Source organism: Quercus robur, chromosome 4 (assembly GCF_932294415.1).
Source record: "Quercus robur chromosome 4, dhQueRobu3.1, whole genome shotgun sequence".
NCBI lineage: Eukaryota > Viridiplantae > Streptophyta > Magnoliopsida > Fagales > Fagaceae > Quercus > Quercus robur.
Window position 1 is genome coordinate 22,246,853 of NC_065537.1, and position 22,878 is coordinate 22,269,730.

General features: G+C 34.5%; 1 pseudogene; it reads left to right on the top strand.

Annotated features, from left to right (window-relative positions):
- The first annotated feature begins 1,688 nt into the window (after positions 1–1,688).
- LOC126721564 (receptor-like protein kinase FERONIA) lies at positions 1,689–8,457 on the top strand (annotated as a pseudogene).
- The last annotated feature ends 14,421 nt before the right edge of the window (positions 8,458–22,878 follow it).

The following is a 22,878-nucleotide window of genomic DNA, read 5'->3' on the forward strand; positions in this document are numbered from 1 at the left end:
GGAATCTCGCGTATTTCCTCAGGGAAAAAGATGTTCTCAGCTTTCCTGAGATCAAAATCTGCTAGGACGGCTGCCCGATCCAGGGCTATACCCCAGGACGTGGTGACGTATTCCCTGCAGACGGTGGCAACTTCCTCGGCCAATCTCTCCTCGGTATCGTGGACTCCACGTTCATATGAAGCCGCCACGGCCTTCTCGGCAACTTCCCTGGACAAGCGAGCTTCCTCCTTGGTCCTTGCAAGCTCAGCCTTAAGCTCTGAAACCGCCTGTTGCTCCTCTGACAGCTTTTCGTCAGAGTGGCGGAGCTGCTTGCGCAGCTCGTCAGCTTGCTTTTCGGCATTTTTAAGGCCGGCTTCTGCACTCGCATTGGCCTTCTTCACCTCCTTTAGTTCATTACTCTGACGATCAAAATCTCGTTTGATATCACCAGCGGCCCTCTCAGCTACAGAACGGGACTGAGCTTCCCTATGCATATCCTCACGAGCCTTCTTGGCCCACTCCTCAGCAACATAAATTTGTTGAGTGACCTGCGCTCGGACGGAAATGAAAACACTATTAAAACATGATGATAAGAAGGTACACAGTATAGAAACAAGACGGAAGACTCCACTTACCATGGCCATGTCCCTCTTTAGTGACATGAAAAGTTCTGGCTGACGAGTCTTCCTGAGACCCTCCATGTCACGGGGCAAGAGAAGAGGCTGCTGTAGGGCCTCGGCCAAGAATGAGGCCTGCTCTCGTTGGGATTCCCATAGGGTCGCATCCCAGGGGATGGGGGCACCCTCTAACTCAATCCGAGGAGACCATGTCTGTTGTCCCCTAGGAATGGCTGCCTCATCTCGGCTCTCAGTGGACCTGGTTCTTTTCTCTCGGGGCTCTTTCGTCTCCTTGCTCTTCTTTTTAGGCCCGGCCTTTTCACGGGCCATCTCTCCCTCTTCCGTCTCCTCTACGGGCTTTTTTCGCCTTAAGTTAGGCATAGGCTGCAGCGCCGCATCCGACGAGAGAAGGAGAGGAGGAACGGGAGCTTTAGGGGCAGTCTGTCCTTTCGAGACGTCCCTGGATGTCTGCCCCTTGGACCTGTTAGATAGAAGGCCCCTGAGGTCAGTCCTTGGCTGGAGATCCATTCCTTCTTCTTCTTCTGTGTCTTCGCTGATATCAGGTTGTGCGATGACCAAACCAGTACCAGGAGCCGCTGAGGCGCGATCTAAATCAGCATCAGAATCGGAGAGCTCTACTACTCTGACCGACGCCTCCCCTTCCTCGGTAAATTGAAACTGGTCTATCTGATCCTCTAAGGATGAATGCGAAGAACCAGCCTCCTCCTCTGGGATAACTACTAGGGGAAAGGCGCATTGGGGAGATAACTGGATAGGAGGCAAGTCTGTTGCAACGAGAAACCCTGGTACGGATACGTCAATGCGTGCCAATCTCGGACTACCAGCCCTTATAGCTTGTCCGGTTTCCACCAGGGATCGAGAGAGAGGAACGTAGTCCAAAATCAAAGGAGCCGACCGTAGTTGTCCGTCCTCGCTAACGAAAATCTCGGACCTTAGGAGGTAATTTAGAGCCTGGATGTTGACCAAGCTCAACCGAGGGGATGTTCGCTTTTTGTCTGCAAAGGTCGTTAAAAGGGTTATGTTAGTCCGAGGAGACATGCAATCAAACCAACAAGTTTAAAATAAACGAAAATGGGGGGAAAGGAGCTCAAAACTAAGGTCCTTCCCACGGAATCTAGTTCTATGACACCCCACCTGGCGTTCCCGCCCTAGTCGGACAGTGAGGGCCGTCATGCCATGGTCCGGAGACGATCAAATGGTCGTCCTTCAGGCCTTTGCTGGACTTCGGAAGGCAGGATATCAACCTCACTTCGTCAGTCCTGGACTTTAGATAGTATGAGTCGCCGAGCTTATGGCATTCATAAAGATGAACCACGTCGTGCCATGAAAGGCCGAGGTTCATCTGATCGTTCAGGGCGTCGACACACCCCAGGATCCGGAACAGGTTCGCGGTACATTGATGGGGGGCCAATCTATGACCACGTAGGTAATCCCTAGTTATTCTCCCCATTGGAATCGTCATTCCTCCTTCCACGAAGGCTATCATTGGAATTGCGACTTCCCCGGTTTTCCTCTTGAGCAAAATATCCTCCTGATGGCAATACCCTAAACGTACCTCCGGTGGAATACGATACTTCGCCCTGAAGCCCGCCATACCGGCCGGAGAATCTACCATTTTCTCAAGCCTACCCATCCCTTCTAATCCTAGAACAACTTGAAGGCAATTTGAATAATGGAGAATAACGAAGAAGAAGCCCGCACTTACGGGTAAGAAGCTCGAAGGAGTCTTCAGGAGAATGGCAACAGAAGTGAGAACGAACTGAAGGAGAAAGCTCTGAGACGTTCTGAATATTGGAGTGCTCGTCAAAAGTGAGTGACGAATGCCTTCACAACCTGTTATACTCGGAAGAAGTTGAACAAACGCACTTACGTCTAGAGCGAGTGAAACGCTGCCCACCGTAGATCCGGTCTCCAACCGTTGGATTGGATGAGTGTAAAACCTCAAAAGCTACAGTTACTTTCCCCCAGGTCATTAAACGCCCTCAGCATTAATGAGGCACGTGAGGGCATACCCCCCCCCCCCTTACACGTGTGAAACAGGAATTCACCACGAACTGTCCAGTGAGTATCAAAATCCCGCCTTTCCTCCTCGGACCCAAAAGAAAGGCCGGAATTTTGAGGGGCTATTGTGGGGGTAAAGTTCGCCAGTCAACGTTGGGTCATAGTACCTGTACTAGGCCCAACCACAATAAGAAGCGAAGACACGGGCGGAGGACCCCCCATCCCAATCATGTTGGGTCGGGCTTGCTTAGGGGCGTCCGAGGAGGAATACCTCCTCGGATGTACCAAATGGGAATCCGGTTCACTCCCTTTACATGGCGAAAGGCCATCCAATATCAAGGAAGAGTGCATGACGTTCCGGGGGGGGAGGGCAACCACAACTGCCGCATTAAATGCCAAGGAGCAACTTTTCCAGCCGCATTAATGTGGAAAGGACAGGAGAACAGGATTATCTTGGCCAATACAACTCACAGAAAAGAAGGAGGATGTCCTATGGGACAGACACTCAAGTGTAGGGTCATTATCGTAGAAAGGATGCTATATAAGAGAAGAAAATCCCCATGGTCAAGAGATCGCAAGCCAGAGGAAGAAAAACAGAGAAAAGAGAAAGGAGTTGTAGGAAAAAGCTGAAGATACAGCCCCACGGACTGTTATCCCAAAAGCTTAGAGGAATATCCCCACGTCCAACTGGTTGCATGGCTTGTTCGTAACTACGTTCACGCTGTCAAGACCTAGTTCTGTAACCTACTCTCTACAAATTCATTGTTGAGGGACTTTTGGGCCAGAATCGCTCGCCTGTTGGGCCTGAGCCCCAAAAACCGCCCCTACAGTATGTATTATACAATAATGACTATAAAATAATGATTTGTATGTTTAATACAAGGAGTTTCATAGAGAACATTGTAAGTAAATAGTTTCGTCTATATATATATAAACCCATATACACATACTTGCCAACAGTTTTTTATTCTCCAAAAAAAAAAATCAATTTTAATTTTCTCTCTCAAATTTATCATTAATTAACCAATTGTTTCACCCCAAAAAAAAAAAAAAAAAAAAATTAACACCAATTAGAAGAATACCTAAAAGTTTTCATAAAATACCAAAGTCGAGCACTGTTAGTTATTAATTTTTCACTAATTAAGGGTTTCAATTCTCACACCTAAAAATTAAGGATTTTGATTATTATACATTCACTACTTATTTGCATTAAAATGTGGATATTTTTATACTAATTATGAATATGTGTGTCAAATAGTAGATATAAATAAGTGTGAATTAATATGTTACCACTAGAATATTGACAAGTTTTGTCTTTTTCTCACTGCTTGTTGCTCTGGCATTAAAACTTGTAGCTGATTGGGCTACAGTGGCAACCCCACCTAGTACTATGTTGATTTACCTTGTTGCTCTAACCTCACTACCTGAATAGCAGCAACATCACTCCAGTCCACGGGCTTCTACCCTGGCTGTCTTGGCAGTGGCTTTGAGTGCTTCACCAATAGAGATTGCACCACAACGCCCACCACCATATTGTTCAAACATGGTTGGTGGCGCCAAGGGAGCTTGCTGACTGTATTGATCAACAACCTAGACACATCAAAATATTACACATTTCTATCAATTGGGTACCAAAAATTTATAATAAAAAAAAAGTAGTCGTGCAAAAGAAGCAACAGAATTACATTGTTATGCACAAAATAAGAAATGGAGAGCCTAGTGCACAAAATAAGAAATGGAGAGCAAAGGCATATACCCTTTTCAATGTGTGTTACGGGGTTTAAAAATCAATCATAACCACATCTCATTAATTAAGAGTAGTTGGAGGAAGGTGTAAACGAAAATAAATTAGATTATTTTCTATCATACTCACGAAAACGAAAGCTACAATCAAGGTGACACCGCACCTAAAAATAAAAAATGTTGTTTAGCTTCTATTGGTATTCCTTGCATGTAATAACATAGATTTAAAAAAATAATAATTTGATGGTTAGCATGGGAGCACGAGTTGGAAGCTATCGGTTTGGCCAAATTCGAATTTTATTTTCGATTTTTACCCAGGATCTCAAGCTGTTGTCCAAGACAAATCTGGCTGAGAATATACTTCCATGCAAAAAAATAAATAAATAAATAAAATTAATACCCACAAAGCCCAGAATTTCTCTATATGGATTAGACTTTCGTCCAAAGGTCTTTATATTTATTTCAAAAGTGGGCTTAGGTCTTTCTCGTTACATAGGATGGCTTAAAAGTCTAAAGTTATCACTTCATGGAATGGGTTTAAAAGCCCAAAATTGCCCACTACATGGAATGAGCTCAAAGCCCGAAAATTTGTTCCTTAATGTAATGGACTTAGATCCTCCAAGTCTCAACTACCAACGGGCTTCACCTAGCCTTATCTTCACTAGTTTTCCGGATCCCACAATTATCACCAATTGCATCCACCATAGAATGGCATAACCCAATGCTTCCCAAAAACTCCAAAGCAACTCATAACACTCAGAATGGGTGTGGTTTGTGTTTGGGCAAAGAACCTCTCAAAGGATATGGAATTGGAGAGGGAAGAGTATGAGGAAAACTAAGAGAAATGTATAAAGGATTGTAAGTATGCAATCTCTAACTCTCAAATGGATTTCTAGGGTTTTCTCTTTAAAACTCTCATTGTTCTTATTACAATTTCGTGAGTAATGTGGACTTAAATAGTGTAAGTAAAGAAATAAGGAAAGGCACACATAAAACAAGCTAGCAGTGCATCTCTTGAGTCAGGTTGTGAGTTGGCCAAGTCGCGAGACACTCCTAAGATGCCTTTGACACTGAGACCTTTGAACTTCCAGCATGTACTCCTCACATGACCTTTTGCGATTGGCACCACTCGCGAGCCAGTCATGAGACAAGTCATGAGATGTCATGTATTCAAAGTTCTTCACCAAATTCTCACACTAAACCCATTACATTTAATCCCACAAAAATACAAGAAAATGATTGATGAATAACAATCAAATTTGATACAAAATTAAAGCCAACATAACATAATTGAAAATCACAACTTTACAGAACTAATCACAAGTGAGGTAAGTGTCACAATACAAAGCGTAAGAGAGATCAATATTAAAAGGGTAATTTCTTCTTCATTTTTTTTTTTACATATAAAATTGCCACTTGGCATACGCATCAGCATCATTGCATTACCTTTATCTTTCCATTTGGCACCTCAAATTTTCCATTTGCTAGTTAACGATGATGACCTTTTTGATACATGAATAAAATATTAAGGATTAAAATGAAGAATTTGAAATGATAGGGACTATTTTAAAACATGGGGCAATGGTTGATGACTAAAAGTGAATTTTTTTTTTTTTTAAATTAATGAAGTGCATATGAGTAAGGCTTGAATCATCCTATGATCACATGAATAATCATTTATTTTAATTCATATGATGGCATCTTTACTTCGCTATGAAATGTTTGGTTGCTTGTGTGTTGCATGACATGAGTAATGTGTTAGGTGTGCTTATGTGAGTGAAGTCCCAAATTAAATAATGATAAGAAGAATAAGTGATTAATACAATATAGTTGAGATTACACTCATTGGAATTAGGCTTTTTGGATTAAGTGATGTTTTTATATATTATATTAACTACTTAAAGAGACTTTCCAAGATGTTTATCTCTCAAACATAATGACCATTAATTTCAGGTCATTGATTCTAGACTAAGCATTTTTCAATGTAATCTTACATTTTTAGAATTTAATTAAGAATCAAAGCAGTATATTTTCCTCAGGGGTGGCTCTACCCTTTGTTCAGGGCCAGGGGGTTCAAATGAACCCCCTGACTTCCCAAAAATATATATAAATATATATATATATATATATATGTATGTATTTTAAAAAAAAAATTTGTAAGTTTAATAATTTAATTTATTCTTAAAAATATTTTAGTCGTGGAAGTGGCGTTGGCTTTTTAGTCGTGGCCGCTCTAGTGTGTTTCATGGTTCTCTATAAATTAAAGAAGACTGAGCGTTATGGTTCTTAACATCCACTAGCAAAGTGGTGGTGTACTTGGTCTAGGCCAGATTCTTACAAAAGAGAGTTCTCAAGGAGAATAGCTTCATCAGCCTAGATGAAATCAAAACAGCAACCAACAACTTCAATGAAGATCTAATTGTCGGTGTAGGTGGCTTTGGCAATGTTTACAAGGGTCTGATTGAGGAAGGTAATGAATAATACCATGATTACCTTTTAATTTTTAGTTTTTTCCTGAATTAGTCCTAATTGCAATCTAACTGCATATAATTTAGATTAGTGATACTATATTTTGCAGAGTTGTTTAATACTTTGATCAAATCTGACTTGTGTCGAGTTCCTATACATATTGGACATGGTCATACATGAAGGGAAAATATTTTCTTACACTCATTTTACGTACACTATTTTACATAATATCCACAACCAATGTGCTGACATACACATTTTAGAAGATAAAAGAAATATCCACTTTTAAAACATGAAAGTGAGTATCATTGCCCATATATATAAATTGTTTAATGTAACCACCGTGTCCTATTTTAGGACGTCTTCACGTCTTATAGTTTCCAAAGAGCATAGAAACTAGACATAAGTCATACTCTTTGTTTGTGCACAATAAAACCAAATAAATGTGCTAGAAATAGTCCAAATTTTATCATATAAAATTTACAAACTATAGTGTTCTAATAGATTGTTGAAATTTACAAACTAATGTGTTCTCATAGGTTGTTAAAATCCACAAATCACATTCATTACCACATTTATTGGATTTTGGAAACACAATAATACAATATTTTGTCCTTTAGGTAATATAATGGTGGCAATTAAACGCATGAAACAGGAGTCTCAACAAGGTGCTCGTGAGTTTATGACAGAGATTAAGATGCTTTCTAAACTTCATCATGTGCACCTTGTGTCTCTCATCAGATACTGCAATGATGAGGGTGAGATGATACTTGTTTATGAGTACATGACAAATGGTACCCTCTACCACCACCTCTATGACACCCCTAATGATCCCCTCACCTGGAAATAAAGGCTCCAGATATGCATAGGAGCAGCACATGGTTTACACTACCTACACACATGTACAAAGCACCCCATTATCCACCATGACGTGAAGACAACAAATATTCTATAGGATGAGAAATGAGTATCCAAAGTTTCAGATTTTGGGTTGTCCAAAATAGGTTTGGATAACACTGTCATTAGTATCCTAGTAAAGGGGACATGGGGGTATTTGAATCCAGATTATGCAAGGCACCAACAATTAACTGAAAAATCAAATGTGTACTCATTTGGTGTAGTGATGTTTGAAGTGTTGTCTACCCGGAAAGCATTGAACCAAAAAATCCAAGAAGAGGAACGAAATTTGGCAAGCTGGGCTCGAAAATGTATTGAGAGAAAGACCATCAGTGAAATCATTGATCCATATCTAACGAACAAGATAGTGCTAGAGTGTTTCAAGGTATACGTGGAACTTGCTGAGAGTTGTGTAAGTGATCATGGAATCGAATGGCCCACGATGAATAATGTGATGGAAAAGTTGGAGTTTGCATTAGAGCTCCAAGAGTATGCAGAAGCAACCAAAGATACCAATTCAGAAGTGGTATCATTTCGTGTTGCCACTACCAATGGAGCTCCTTGGTACAATAGTGTTTACTATGGACAGATGTTGGAGTCGACTAGCAAAACTGAGTTAAGTACAATTAGAACTGGATTAAGTTACCCTGGTCTTGATTCTATTACTATTAGTATCACAAGTCAAGATGACTCCTCGGCTACTAAAAATAGTAGTTCTTCAGCTTTATAATTATTGTTTTGTCTTTCTAAAAGTCGGAAGTAGTTATGTTATGGAGATGACAACTGGATTTGTAATATTTATTACTAGGAATAAAAAGTGTTGTAATTGAACAACTAAACTTATTCATAAGTTTGGTTGTGAATTGTAAAATTAAAATAAAACTTAAGATTTATTTTAGAAAATATCTTATTCATACAATTATATTTACTAAAAAATAATATTTTTTAAATTTAAAAGAGAGATAAGTTATGTTTTATGATTTTTTATTTCCATAATTGTTAGGTAAATAAGGAAAGTTTGTTTATTTTAAATTATCATCTTACAGGAGCATGATGCCTAGTTAAAGGAAATCTAACACCAAATAACATTTTCAACGAATAATTAATTTTACACAGAGAATTAAATAATAAAATAAGCCATAATGGTTTGCTTTTGTGAAAAAAAAAATACGTCTACATTTATTTACTAATATTTAAATTAAATTAATTATTAAAACAACAATTAAATAAATGGTTAAAATATCTACAATAATTTCTTCTAGGTTCAATATTTTATGGTTCCTATAACGAAGGTGGTATGAACCTTCATTTCTTTTCATCTTTTAGAACATTAGAGCACTAGTATTTGAGAATGCAAAAAAATGTCTATTTTATATCTTCAAAATCTACTTTATCTATTTTACTATCTCATTTTACAACTCATCCAATATCTTAATTTCTACTTTTACACACAACTCATTAAAATAATATAAACTATACCAAAAAATAATATAAAAAATTTGGTTTCTCCCTCTTCTTTTCCATTTGTCTACCTTTTTATTTCACTTTTTTCATTAAAATAATATTTTTGTTTTACATCCTTGTGAACAATTGGTAAAAAATAAAAAATAAAAACCCACCCCAGACGTGGGGCTATTTGGTCTTATTGGTTGCTAAAATAGCAACTGGGGTTTTTTACACCCCTCCAATGCTAGTGCTCTGAGCATTGAGGGTGTCCCCAAAATTCTATTTTTAGCAACAAACACACCCAAAACCCACTTTATACTAGTGTGTATCACTAAAAAAACTTGCCACTTTGTTACTGTAAGTTATTACTTAGAGCATTAGGATCCGGGTTTTTATAACAATTCTTATTTACCATTTGAAAACTTACTTTTTCTATTATACCATTCAGCTTTATAATACACCTAACATCTAGTTTTTATTTTTCCATACAACACATTAAAATAGTATAAATTACACAATTAAATAATATAAAACTATCTATCTCTCTTCTCCCTTCTCTCTTCTCTCTCTAATCTCTCTCCCTATCTCTGTCTCTCTCTCAACCACCCACCACTAAACCCAAACCCAGAACCACTAGGATGTGAAAGAAAAGAGAGAAGTCTGAGAAAGGGTGTTGCATCTAAATGAAAGAGAGAAAGAAAGATAGGTAGAGAGAGAGTTAACCTGGGTGAGAGAAAAGAGAGAATGTGAATCAAAATAATAGGATTTAAGTATACAACTCAGCTATAGTGAGTTGTGGTGGTGGTATTATAGTGAGTTGCGGTTTTTTGTTTTCTGTTTATATCTAAGTTTTGGTATGGGTATGTGATAATGGGGGCTACTGCTAGTTGTGGTTATAGAGGTGGTGATTGAATTTTTTTATTTATTTATTTTTTTTTTTGGGATATGTGGTTTGATAGGTGGGTGAAGAGAGAGACACTGCTATGAAGTGAGAGAGGTGGTGAGAAAGAGAGAGAGTGTGTGTGAAATTAATTAAAAAAAATGAATAATATTTAATATGATGTGGAATATAAGAATCGAATGTTAGGTAAATTGTAAAATAGATAAAATAGTCTTTTAAGTGTAAAATATATATATATATTTTTTTACAACCTCAATTGTAAATGCTCCTAGAGTAAAAGAAAATATCAAAGTAATTGATCGGTGCATGACTTTTTGTCTAGACGGTGCGAGATATAATTATCTGTTTATTTAAAAAAAGTATTTTCTTTACAACCTCCATTGTAAATGCTCCAAGAGTAAAGGAAAATATCAAAGTAATTGATCGGTTCATGACTTTTTGTTTAGACCGTATGAGATATAATTATCTATTTGTTTATCTGTTTCAGAGATTTTTCTATTAGAAAAAAGATAAACCGTGACCGCAATAGTGGGCCATACTTCATAGATGAGACATTGAATGCGGAAAGACCATCATGAGACCAAATTAAATGATGAGAAACAATGGGAAAAAGAACCATTGACTAGGCATATGTTGTACTCTCCTCCAGTTCCAAGAAGTCTAGCTCGAAACACTTTTCCAATGGGCCATAGCCTAATTGTATTCCATCTTGACATGTGGTGTGAGTGTGAGGTCATGGATTCATTGATCTATCAACTATTTGTTTTCCGTTTCTTGATTCTTGATGTGAAATGTTTCACATGACACCTTCTTTTTTTTTCTTTTTTTCTTTTTCAACATGAATATTAGATAATCATGTTAGGGAAAATACTACTGCACCCGAATTATTACACACAAGTTTATACATACTCATAAACTTTTATTTTTTATTCTTTATCACACATACTTGTAAACTTGTGTATTTTAGGGTGTGTATAATAAACATAATCCATTATATTATACAAATGTGAAAGAGTATGGAGGTGGTGTAATATGAAATCATCTGAGCCTAACTCAAAATATCAATAAATGATAGTGTTAAATCAATAATATAATAAGTAAATAGTTAGGTTTTTTTTTTAATTATAGCAATTTCATAAACACAACAAAATTTCGCAATATCTTTACAATAATCTTATTTTGAACTGTTGTTGGTTTGGGTATAATTTTATTTTTATTTTAACGTATGGTAAATTGACATCTCAACTTGTTGAAAAAATATTATGAGATTTTTTATTATAATAGTAGGACTCTTTACATTACGTGTTTAGAAATGATGAGTCAATTTGTAAGATAATAAAATTTAAGTTTAAATATACATTTAATGTCTGTTTGGGTCCGGTATTTTGTTCATTTTTTAGCTTTTGTGCACAAACTTTTAAACCCTTACTTTTTCTTCACTCTTTTTCAAAATACAAGTGTATTTTGGCACACATTTAGTAAATAAAAAAAAATTAAAAAAAAAAGGCAAAAAGGCAAAAAGTAAAATAAACTGATCTCAAATGCACACATAATCCTTAACTTTTATCATGTATTTTAAGATGGTATTCATCTATTGAAATGTTTCTTTTTGTTGTTGATTCTTCCTACAATATGGGCAATACTATAGATATAACAAAAGGTTACAATAATTTCATAATATTTTTTAAATTAGGATGCCAATTCATACATGAGTCCATCACAATTTCTAATTTAAATTAGTGGCTAGCTAATTGGGGAATGTTTTTAAATTTTACCTTTTCTTTTTCTTTTTTTCCGTGTATATTGCATTCTATATGCATAGATCTTTTCACTCAAATAACACCGAGAAAACTTTTAGGCTTTCATCATGGACATTCATTTCTTTGGTCCCTAAACCCATCCCATGCCCCATTTCTTACCCATACACTTTATAAGTGATTATTGCTTTTATGAATGGTCATTGTCCTCACTTGATACGGGTGGCTTTCAAAGCTTAAAATCGAATCAGAGATGAGGATGGATTAGGAGAATCCCTTTCCAAGCATCTACCTCCAACTCCAACTTATATGTCATTTCTTTTCCACATTTAGAAATTAAAGCTTCCAAACAATTTTGATGAAGTTCACGTATAAAGGTTACATTATTGATGGGGCCACCCTATCTACAATCAATGGATAGAGTTAGACTTGGTAAATGATTTGGGTCAAGCAAGTTCAGATTTGATTCAATTGGGTTTAGGGTAGAAATGAGTTAACCCTAAATGGGCTTTTAAAACCTATTTCACTTATTCAATCTTTCACAAATCAGATTTTCATGTATTTTTTTATTTTCAAAATTTTATAAATTTTTTAAAAAGTTTAAACATATTCTATTTATCTTCTTTTTGATTAAAATAAGAGAACAATGACTTGAAATAATACATAAATAATATAGAATAAGAAATAAAGTCAACAGAATAATGACCAGAATTTTAACTTTTTACCAAAAAAGAAATAATCATGGTAAGATTATGAGAAATGCTATGTCTACAACATTTCTACAACATTTTTACAACAAATCCTAAGTGGCAAGTTGTTACTGGTTGTTTTTGTTGGGGCAAAAAAGTAATCTTAGTGTTAGTTTTAAATTTGAACCAATAACAACTAACCACCCATGATTTGTTGTAAAAATGTTGTAGATGTAGCATCTCTCTAAGATTATATGTAGATTGCATAGGACAGTTTTTGTTTAAGCCATGTAATTTAAAAATATTTTTAAAAATACAATAATATCTTATTATAAAAATAATAATTAAACACTAAAATTATACAAATTCCATATAAAAATAACTTTGACATATTTTATATTTATTTACATTATAAATAGTTTAGCATTTTTATGTAATATGAATCACTAAAGAATATTAGATATAAAAATCGAAAACAAATAAAATAAATGAGTAATTGAAACTTCTTGCTATAGTTCATGTAACATACATATTCATATTTTTGTTAGAGAATTTAGAAAATAAGTTTTTTTAGCATGCATTTTCACTTCTTTTTTTTTAAGGTCAAGTAGAAACAATCTCACAAAATGTGGGTGTTTTCAATGGCTGATAAGCAAGAGTGCAAGACCAAAAAAGTAGAAGACACTCAACTGCCATAGAACATCCCAAAATGCCAAATTCCTAAATCTTCAAAATCCTAGATAGTGTAATTCTAGAGATTAGTGAAGTTATGGGGTTCTTAACCTAAAAACTAAATGAACTCATTTACTAAACTAGATCCTAGAATTCATTGAAACTCAACCTCTTTATTTTTTTCTTGAAATTTAAAATAAGTATTTAGTGATGGAAAGTTATTTACAACAGCCATTTAAGTATCTTTTGAATGTAAATATATTTCTTCTACATAAATACGATAAAATTTAAATCAATGACATCTGTTTCATATTGATTGTTTTTTTTTTTTTTTTTTAATCATTTAAGCCAAAATATCAATTGGTATTTGGTAATTAAACACTAATTGATTTTGGTGTAAATGAGTTTTGAACTCAAATATCTTATTCAATGACAAAAAAATCTTACTAGTTAAATTTATTAGATTCCAAAATATCATTGGAATACTGTTTGAATGGCAAGTGGCAGATGCATAAACATAATTGCAATGTAGTATCCAAAAGTCTCGCGTGCAGCACAAATTCTCTATTTCCTTCCAAACATTACTGGACAACTTGCTTAGACTAATTATTTTTTTTTGGGGGGGGTGGGGGGGGGGGGGGGGGGGGAGCGCTGAATAAATTATTTCAATAGAAGAAAAAACAAAATACATATCAAATACAAGGACAAGGACAAAAGCCAAAATGGACTAACACATCTTAATCTTTAACAAAAACCTAATTATATATATATTATGAAATGGGAATAGACCCCAAGCATTACAAGATGCTGCCTAATAAGCTAGATTATGAGCAAGAGAATTAGATTGTCTTGGGGAGAAGGAAAAATACCAAGCAACAAAAGAGTTAAGCATAATTCTAATATCATGAATAATATTAACAATCTCTCAATCTTGATGGATTTCTTGATTGATTGCCTTCAATGTGAGCTAGGAATCCTCTTCAAACAAAACATAATTGAAGTTAAGTCTGGATGCTTTAGATACAGCTAGAATAGTTGCTGTACATTCTGGGCATAGAATACTTACTGGTGTTTCAAAACATGTCCAACCATATAATTTGTTTGAGCTGGGTCCACATATTAACATCAGTGATACATTTTTCAGAATAAGACTATAGTCTATATCTGTTTTATTTGTTTATTACGATTTTACCAACATGTACTTTTTCATGTCTTTATTTATCACGTGAAATGTCATTTCGAACTTTCTCGTGAAGTTTTTTCAAGTCTTCCACACCTTATTGGACTTGGTTTGAGTTCAGCGTATAAGAGCAGCGCTAGACTGTAAAGATGTCATAAGGATTTAGTTTGAGTTCAGCATATAAAAGCAAGGGTGTTCACCGAATCATAAAATCTGCACCAAAATCACTTACAAAATTAGTGGCAGCTCCAAGAATATTTTTTAGGGGAGTCATTCAAATTTGTGTTGAAGAGGTTGATAAGGACCTCTTTGTAAATATATATATATTTTTTTTTTCATCTTGATCATTATGATAATAATGATGAGATCTTTCATATCCTATGATCCAAAGGAAGGATTTTTTTTTTTAAGTCAACACGAGCTCTTTTAGATAATAAATCTTAGTAAGGAGATAAATCTTGCGAATATGTGACTTCCTTATCAAAAATTAATTCATAGTATTAGCAAGAGAATTAAAGATAAACTATAAGTTCATTGTGCATATATTTTCTTAGTATAATGAAGATATTAATTATTATTACTAAGATTAAATCTTATAAATTATCTATTCTCTATTACTATAATAAAGTTATTAATTATTGTTGTTAAGTGAATTTTAATTATTATTACTTAGAATACTCTAATTCATTATTTATTAGTTTTTGTTTTTACTCTTTTCAATTATTTTATTTAACAATTCAACTCAATTGTGACAACTTACAGGTCTTTGTAATTCAATAAGAAGAATTTTGTTGTGTTTTTTACATTACTCTATCAAGAATTCAACGCAACAGTGTAATTAGTAAAAAAAAAATGTCTTCATTCTCCACTATCTCATACCCCACTTCCATTGCCTCACACTTAATTTTCTTTTAATCTTTACACTTTACAGATCATTTAATTGTCTTTTTTTTTAGATTTAAGATAAAAAAATTACTAATTTTTGTTGCTGGACTTGCTATTTTTTTTCCTTAGATTTTAGATCAAATTAGTTTGATGTTGGGTTTTTTCTTTTTGTTTAAGAAGACCAAGATAAATTTTACACTAAATTGATTTGTTCTTTGAACTTATTTCAGGGGTTTCAAAATTTTATTTTAAGGTGTTCAAAACAAAAATATTTAAAATATTATATGTAAAAATAAATAAATAAATAAATACAAGTCAAGGGGTTCATTTGAACCCCTTGAACACCATGTGGCGCCACTATTGCACAAAATGGAATAACTGAACCGCACCCTCTTTATATATTAATATATTTATTTATTTTTAATATCAAATATATTATTAATAGTTTAATAACCCTAGTTTTCAAAAAAAAAAATTATAACCCTAGCTAGTGTTGACTAGGAAAGCCAGTCCAAAATAAAGAAAAACTAGCTCAATAGTTTAAAACTTGGCCCAAAATAAAGGGAAAATTAGTTTTGGGCTGGGTAGGAAAAGCCAAATATTTGAAAAATATATCGATTTCAAACCATTCATACCGCATCTTATAAGCCGCACCACACATGTAACTGCAAATTAAAATAAGTTGCGGTACGGTTATGGTTTTAGCTAAACTATCAACTACACTGTATCGCACCGCACATGTGATCGCAAAAATAAAGTGTAGTGCAGTTATGGTTTTGGCTAAACCGCACCACAAAGTGCGGTGCTAAAAATATAACTTATTTTTTGACTAAATAAACTATTTTTGGAAAATAAATACCAAGAGAACTCTAGGGCATGCATACACATACACGCATGCTCAAGCTCTACATGCGCATGATTCATGCATGCGTACGCATACACGTGCATGCGTGCACATACTATGGTTCTAGAAACTATGTAAGGCAAGTTTTTTTCATTTAAACTAGGTTTGGAACGAATCCCTTATCGTTTAGGAGCCACCTCAAACCCCTATTTTTCAACTATATAAAGTCATAAATGATACATTTTCAAGGAGGACAAATTCTGGTGGTAAAACACATGAGATTCACTAAGAAATTGTGAATCAAAGAGGGAGTTTTTCACAAAACATCCTCAAGTCAAGTTTTATTTGATTGAAACCTTTTTTGGTCATGATCTTAGAGTTCTGAAGTTTACTAACTTATTTTGAATTGGTTGTGACTAGATTGATTTAGGCGAACGATCAAAATCAAGTTCTACATAGTTCTAGTATTAATGTAAAGTTTCTAACTTTGGCTCTTCACTTTTTCTTTTGATTTTGTGTTCTTATATATGTTTTATTTGTTTTAATATGCTTGTTTAGTTTAGGTTTACTTTATGTTTGTTTTCTAAACATGTTAGGTTGTTAGATTTTCTATTTTCTGAGTTTTTTTGTTCTAAGTTTTTGGGTTAGGGTTTTGGATGTGTATGCGTGCGCATGATTCTTGCATGCATACGCATACTCGAATTATGCATACACATACAGTTGGGGTGCGCACGCATTCCCTATGTATGTGCACGTATTCTCAAGCCTGGAAATCCTAATTTGTTTTCCGTATGTTGCTTCCTTTGTTTTATTCACATGTTTTAACCATTGTTTAACCTGTTTTGTCTGTCCTTGAGTCTTTGTCTCTTCGTTTTATCTTTGTTTTGCTTTGTTTTATCTCTTTGTTTGTATGTTAAGGATTGTTTGAATATCATGAACATGCATTGATGCATAGGTGCTATGATGTAGTAAGGTAAGCCATGCATTCACATGAACATGCATTGGTTTGAATATAAGTTTGTTTTGATTAAGTAACATGAATATTCTTGGATTGAATGCTATGCCTTTGATGTTTGGATGTCATAATATTCTTATTTGATTTTGCCATGTGATGTTTCTGCCCTTGGAGATTTGTGTTTGTATGCATTGATAGATGAATGATAGGTTTGGGGATGCTTATGCCATGTTGTGTGTCTTAGATGCATGCTAGTGTATGTGTGGGTTAAAATGACATATTAAAATTTTCTTTAATGAAATTAATATTTTGAACACAATAAGTGGAGGTCGACCCATAGCCTAACACCTTCTTATCCCCATACCTAAACTTCAGACACCTGTTTTGGTAAAAGATCAGTCCTTCCACGAATGGTGCTATATTTATGGTTCTTATACCAAATTAGGTGGCGACTCCATTTACACCCTTAGCCATGGTCCACCATAGGCCAAGGCATACTTCCTAATCGTTAGGATGACACCACATTGCGGGTGTTTATGCCCACAAAGGTCATTATGTGTTAGCTAAGACTCCTAAAATTCTGTTCTACTCACATTTAATGAGACATGACATCGTTGGCCAGGTCGTGGCCACATGTCAAAACATTCAAAGGTTGGACGTGCTATGCCTCTCAACGTGCCCTTTGGTTTTCCAACATTCCAATTTTTGGGACATCTTTTAAGCTCCTTTTTTGCCTATTTCTTCTTCCTCCAAGCCTAAGCTTCTTAGCATCCCTTCTCAAGTACAACTCTCCTCCTTCCCACACTTTTTTCTTTGTATATGCATTGATGGTAGATTATTCTAAGATCAGGCATCTTTTCTCTTCTGATTCCTTCTTTTTTTCTTGTCTTGGAGCTTTTCTTGAGTCTTCGAGTGGTCATCGCCCGAGGGTTAGGCTTTTTGCATCTCAAAAGAGTGCTCTTAGGCTGGTTTTGACTGAGTTGTATCTAGGGTTGTCCAAGTGAACCAATGACCCATCGGAACCGACCGACCCGGCATCAGCTGAACCAACCAACTCGTTTAAAGCAACTCATGATTAGCGGCAAGTCTCCAACGTCAAAACCCAAGGGGCGCGGGTCAAGTGGCAGCTTTGGGTTTTAAAACTTGATAGAAACTGAAGTGACCAACGATATCTCTCTCTTATCCTCAATTTGTCAAGATTCGAACCAGATTTGGTGAGATTTCGTTGAGATCTAGACCATATCTGGCAAGATCTTGACAGATCCAGCTAGTATTGGCCAGATTTCGATGGATCCGACCAAATATCGGCTAGATCTCGATAAATCCAACCAAATCTCAACCTCGATGACAAAACCTGAAACTGACAAGTATAACCCGAAAAGACCTGAACCGGTCAATCCAACGAGAATTTCAGGTCAGTTTTGGGCTTTGTTTTTATCCATCTGAAAATTTTGGGTCGAGTCTAGGTCAGGAACAACCCGACTCGGCCTGACCTGTGGATAGCCCTAATTGTATCCTTTGTTGCATCGGTTTCGGGCTTTGTTTTTTTTACGTCCTCAGCATTAATTTTCACAACAAATCTTTGGTAAAAAAAAATTATTACTGGTTTTAAATTTATGCATTAAAAAAAAAACAAAACAAAACAACAAAAAGACAACACAAGAAAATTGTGTGTAAAACTGTGAATTTTGGCTCACCCAATTTGACTTTATATACTAAAAGGGAAGTCTAAGAATACAACAAAATATCACAACATTTTCACAATACTTTTATTTTTAGGATCTGAATATATATTTTTTATTTTATTTGAGAGAAATGTTACATCCATAACATTTTTAAAACAAATTCTAAATAAGAAATTGTTATTAGTTTTATACTGAGCCCACTACTAATATCACTTTTTTATCCATCAAAAATATTTTGCCACATAAAATTTGTTGTGAAAATGTTATAGACATAGCATTTCTTTTTATTTTATTTTATTTTATTTTGATCTATAAGGAAATAAGATCTCAGTGATTGTGAAAATATTGTGACAAGAAAAAAATGTTATAATATTTTCATAATACATTTATTTTCAGTTATGATTGGTCTCAATCTCTTATTTTATTATTTTATTTTGACCTTTAAAAAATTAACACCTCAATAATTGTAAAAATATTATAAAAGTTTGTTATGTCAATGTAACTGTATATGCAGTATGCACATATAAATATTTAAAGCAAAAGACAAAAGAGCACAAACAAAACCCGCGTGCTCTGAAGAAATAAATAAAAATTTTAAAAAAAAAATAAAAAAAGGGCTAATGAACGGTATGGGTTGAACAAACTAAATGCACGATAACAAATTAGTGTTTGCACATTGTAAAAATATTATAAGAATTTATTGTGCCAGTGTGACTATGTATGAACGTATAAATATTTAAAGGAAAAGACAAAATAGCACCAGCAAAACTGGCGAACTGTTATTAAAAAAGGCCGATGAACAATGCAGATCGTCAAAAAAATTGTGAGAATTTATTAAGTCGGTTACACTGTATTTGCACATACAGCTCATACTAGAATTCATCGAAAATTCCAAAGAAATTTGCTTTAATTGGGGGGGGTGGGTGGGGGGTCCATATATTAACAAAGGATTTTAGTACGACATCAGACAAGAAAAATACTTTTCAACTATAGTACAATGAATGCATGTGATTCAGTTTGTGGAGACTCACTTTTCGACCTTACCTAGTTATCGTCCTTTTTTCTTTTGCTACACATACCTTTTTATTTAACTATATATATATATCCCCCTAGGTGGACAGTGTGTGAACGAATTGTGGAGGGAGATCATCTGGGTAGTGAAATGGAAGCTTATAATAATAGGAAGGGAGGTGTATTTCTTATGGCATTCTTAGCGATACTGATTCTTAGTGCATATTGTTGTAGTTCGGCTGTCCCTGTCGAGAGCAACTCCACTCCGCCGTGCAATGGCGAATGCCAGCTGCTTGAGGACGACATGAACCCTTACATACGCCGGAGGCTTTATGATCTAGGTCCTGCACCGAGGGCTACCACGAGACCCGGTGAAGCAGCTTTATCTCCTTGTGGGAGACCTAACGACCCCACTCGTTATTGCCTCCAGGAAAATTGTAATGCACGTTTAAGTCCGTACAACCGCGATAACAAGTGCCAATAATCTCACTGCACCGTTCAATCTTGGAAATGTGTTGCCCTTCAGCTGCACACTTGTTCTCTTATGTGGAATTCTTTTCGTTTTTTGTATTTGGTTTTGTTGTTTTTTTTTTTTTTTTTTTTTTTTTTTTTTTTTTGTTCTATTAAGGATATGCTATATTACAACCAATAAGGATATTTGTGAATCCGTGTATATGCGTGTTTATTAGTGAATGTATCGTTTGTTTATTGGAAAACAATTCCTGATTAGTGATTACCACAATGTGCTAAGGGTAACGTAAATTGCTGCAAGCTCAAAAAAGTCTGGAAAAAGAATAATTAATGAACTAAGATAAAAACTGATAGGAATTTACAATCGCGAGACAGGGTGGATGGGGCGGCGTGTCTGGGGTCTTCAATTGTTCTGCCCAAGAAAGTTTAATTAATTATTTATATCTGTAAAACGTTTATTGTGATTTTCAAGTGTCTGGTGGAGTCTTCAATTGCTCTGCCCCAGAAGGTTCAATTAATTATTTATATCTGTAAAACGTTTACAGTGATTTTCAAGTGTCAGAAGTCGTCGATTGCTCTGTCCAAGAAGGTTCAATTAATTATTTTCCTATCTATTTCCACTCAAACTTTGGCAGAGCAATTGGACAATTCAGTATCAGTGGGTGAATACTGAACAGGAAGCATCTCTGTCACTGAACAGTATCATTCTAGAGTGAATGCGGTCTTGCAAAATTTAAGAGAGTAGGTAGGAAAAAAAATTTCAAAGTACATCATTTATTTTTTCTGAGTTTGCAGAGTCACGAGTTGAAGAGTTGAATATGCTCAAAATTTCTTTCTTTTTCTACGTTCGAGGTTTGTTTTAGTCAGGCATCAAAATTTCTTTCTTTTTCTACGTTCGAGGTTTGTTTTAGTCAGGCATATTTATTGGAGTAGTTAGGACCAGGATTCAATAATTTTAGGCTCAATCTATTATGGCCAGTTGGCTTGGATGGAGGGTCATGTCTACAGGGTCTTTTTTTTTTTTTTTTTTAATGGGACCGGGTCTCTTTTGTATCTTCATTTTCGGCCAAAATTGGAAATTAAATTGGGTCAGCTCATCATTATTTTCCTATCCTATTAAATTGGGCAATTCAGTCATCGGTGGGTGAACACTGAATAGAAAGCATCTCTGACACTGAATAGTATCATTCTAGCAGATAGTAAAGTTACAGTAAATAAGAAAAAAAATTAGTGAATGCTATTGATTTGTCTTGCAGAATTTAAAAGAGTAGGTAGGAAAAAAAAAATTAAAAACACATAATTTATTTTTTCTGAGTTTGCAGAGTTACGGGTTGGAGGTACTCAAAACTTCTCTCTTTTTCTGTTTTGAGGTTTGCTTTAGTCAAGCATATTTATTGGAGTCGGTAGGATCAGGACTCAATAATTCTAGACTCAGTCTGTTGGGAATTAAATTGGGTCATCTCATCAATCATTTTCAGATGGACGTCATTCGTAGCATTGAAATCGAGCTGTTGAAACTTAATTTATAAGTCCAAAATTGAATATTTTAAATTGAAAATGTTAGTAAAAAATATAGTTTTATAATAATGTCTATTAATTATATTGTTTGACAAACAAGATTAATCCCAATTTTGGCCCACCCATGTCTACTCTAAGCCTTATACACGTAATCTTATCTATTTTCTACTTCCTCCAACCCAATTTATTTCTTCTGTTTAAAAAGTTAAACTTTTTAAGGCAACATCATTTATTATATTGTCTACCTTATAAAAATGAATAAGTTTACAAAACTACCCTTAAATAAATTTATTAGGTTTTTTTTTTAAAGAGTTATTCTTAATGAGGCAACTAAAAAAGTGCCACAATTAAATTGATTTTTTAAATATTTGTTAATTTTCATTTCAAATAGTTTTGAAAATAAAGTAAGGGTATAATAGGAATATTAGCAAATTAATAACTTTTACTTTTAGAAACAGAACAATATTTTGAGACATCTTAAAATGGAATAGAAGACAAAAAAATTGGAATAAAGGAAGTATATATTAAGAAATGAGGGATTTTCAGGTATAGGATTGACAAGGTAGGCCCAAGATAATTTGATGCCTAAGCCGAAAATTTAAAAGAGACCATTTTTATATTTAAATATCACATAAACAATATTTAGTTTATTTTTATATTATAATTTTTTATAAAAATTTATTATTAATTCTTATTAATTTTTTTTGAGAAAAATTAATTCTTATTAATTAATAAGACTAATTCACCCAAAGTAAGTTAATGATACTTACTATGTAGGTTTTATAAATTGACATGCCACAAATAAATAAATAAAAAGTTATTCAAAACGTTCGTTTATTATATTGTTTGAGTGGCACCAATCTTATTCTAGTCACATCAATTTGTAAGTTTTTTGTCATAAAGTTTATATTAGTTTTAGCATTTTCCATTCACTTAATGGTGAATTGGTAATTGTGTTATGTGTGTGTGTATATATATATATATATTCATAATTTTTGTGTATATGAAAAAAATGCTAAAGTTACTACAAATTTTACTATAAAAAACTTACAAATTGATGTGACATTTCAATAAAAAAATTAAATGAGTATTAAATTATTTATTATGATGGGTGACATATCAATTTATAAGACTTAT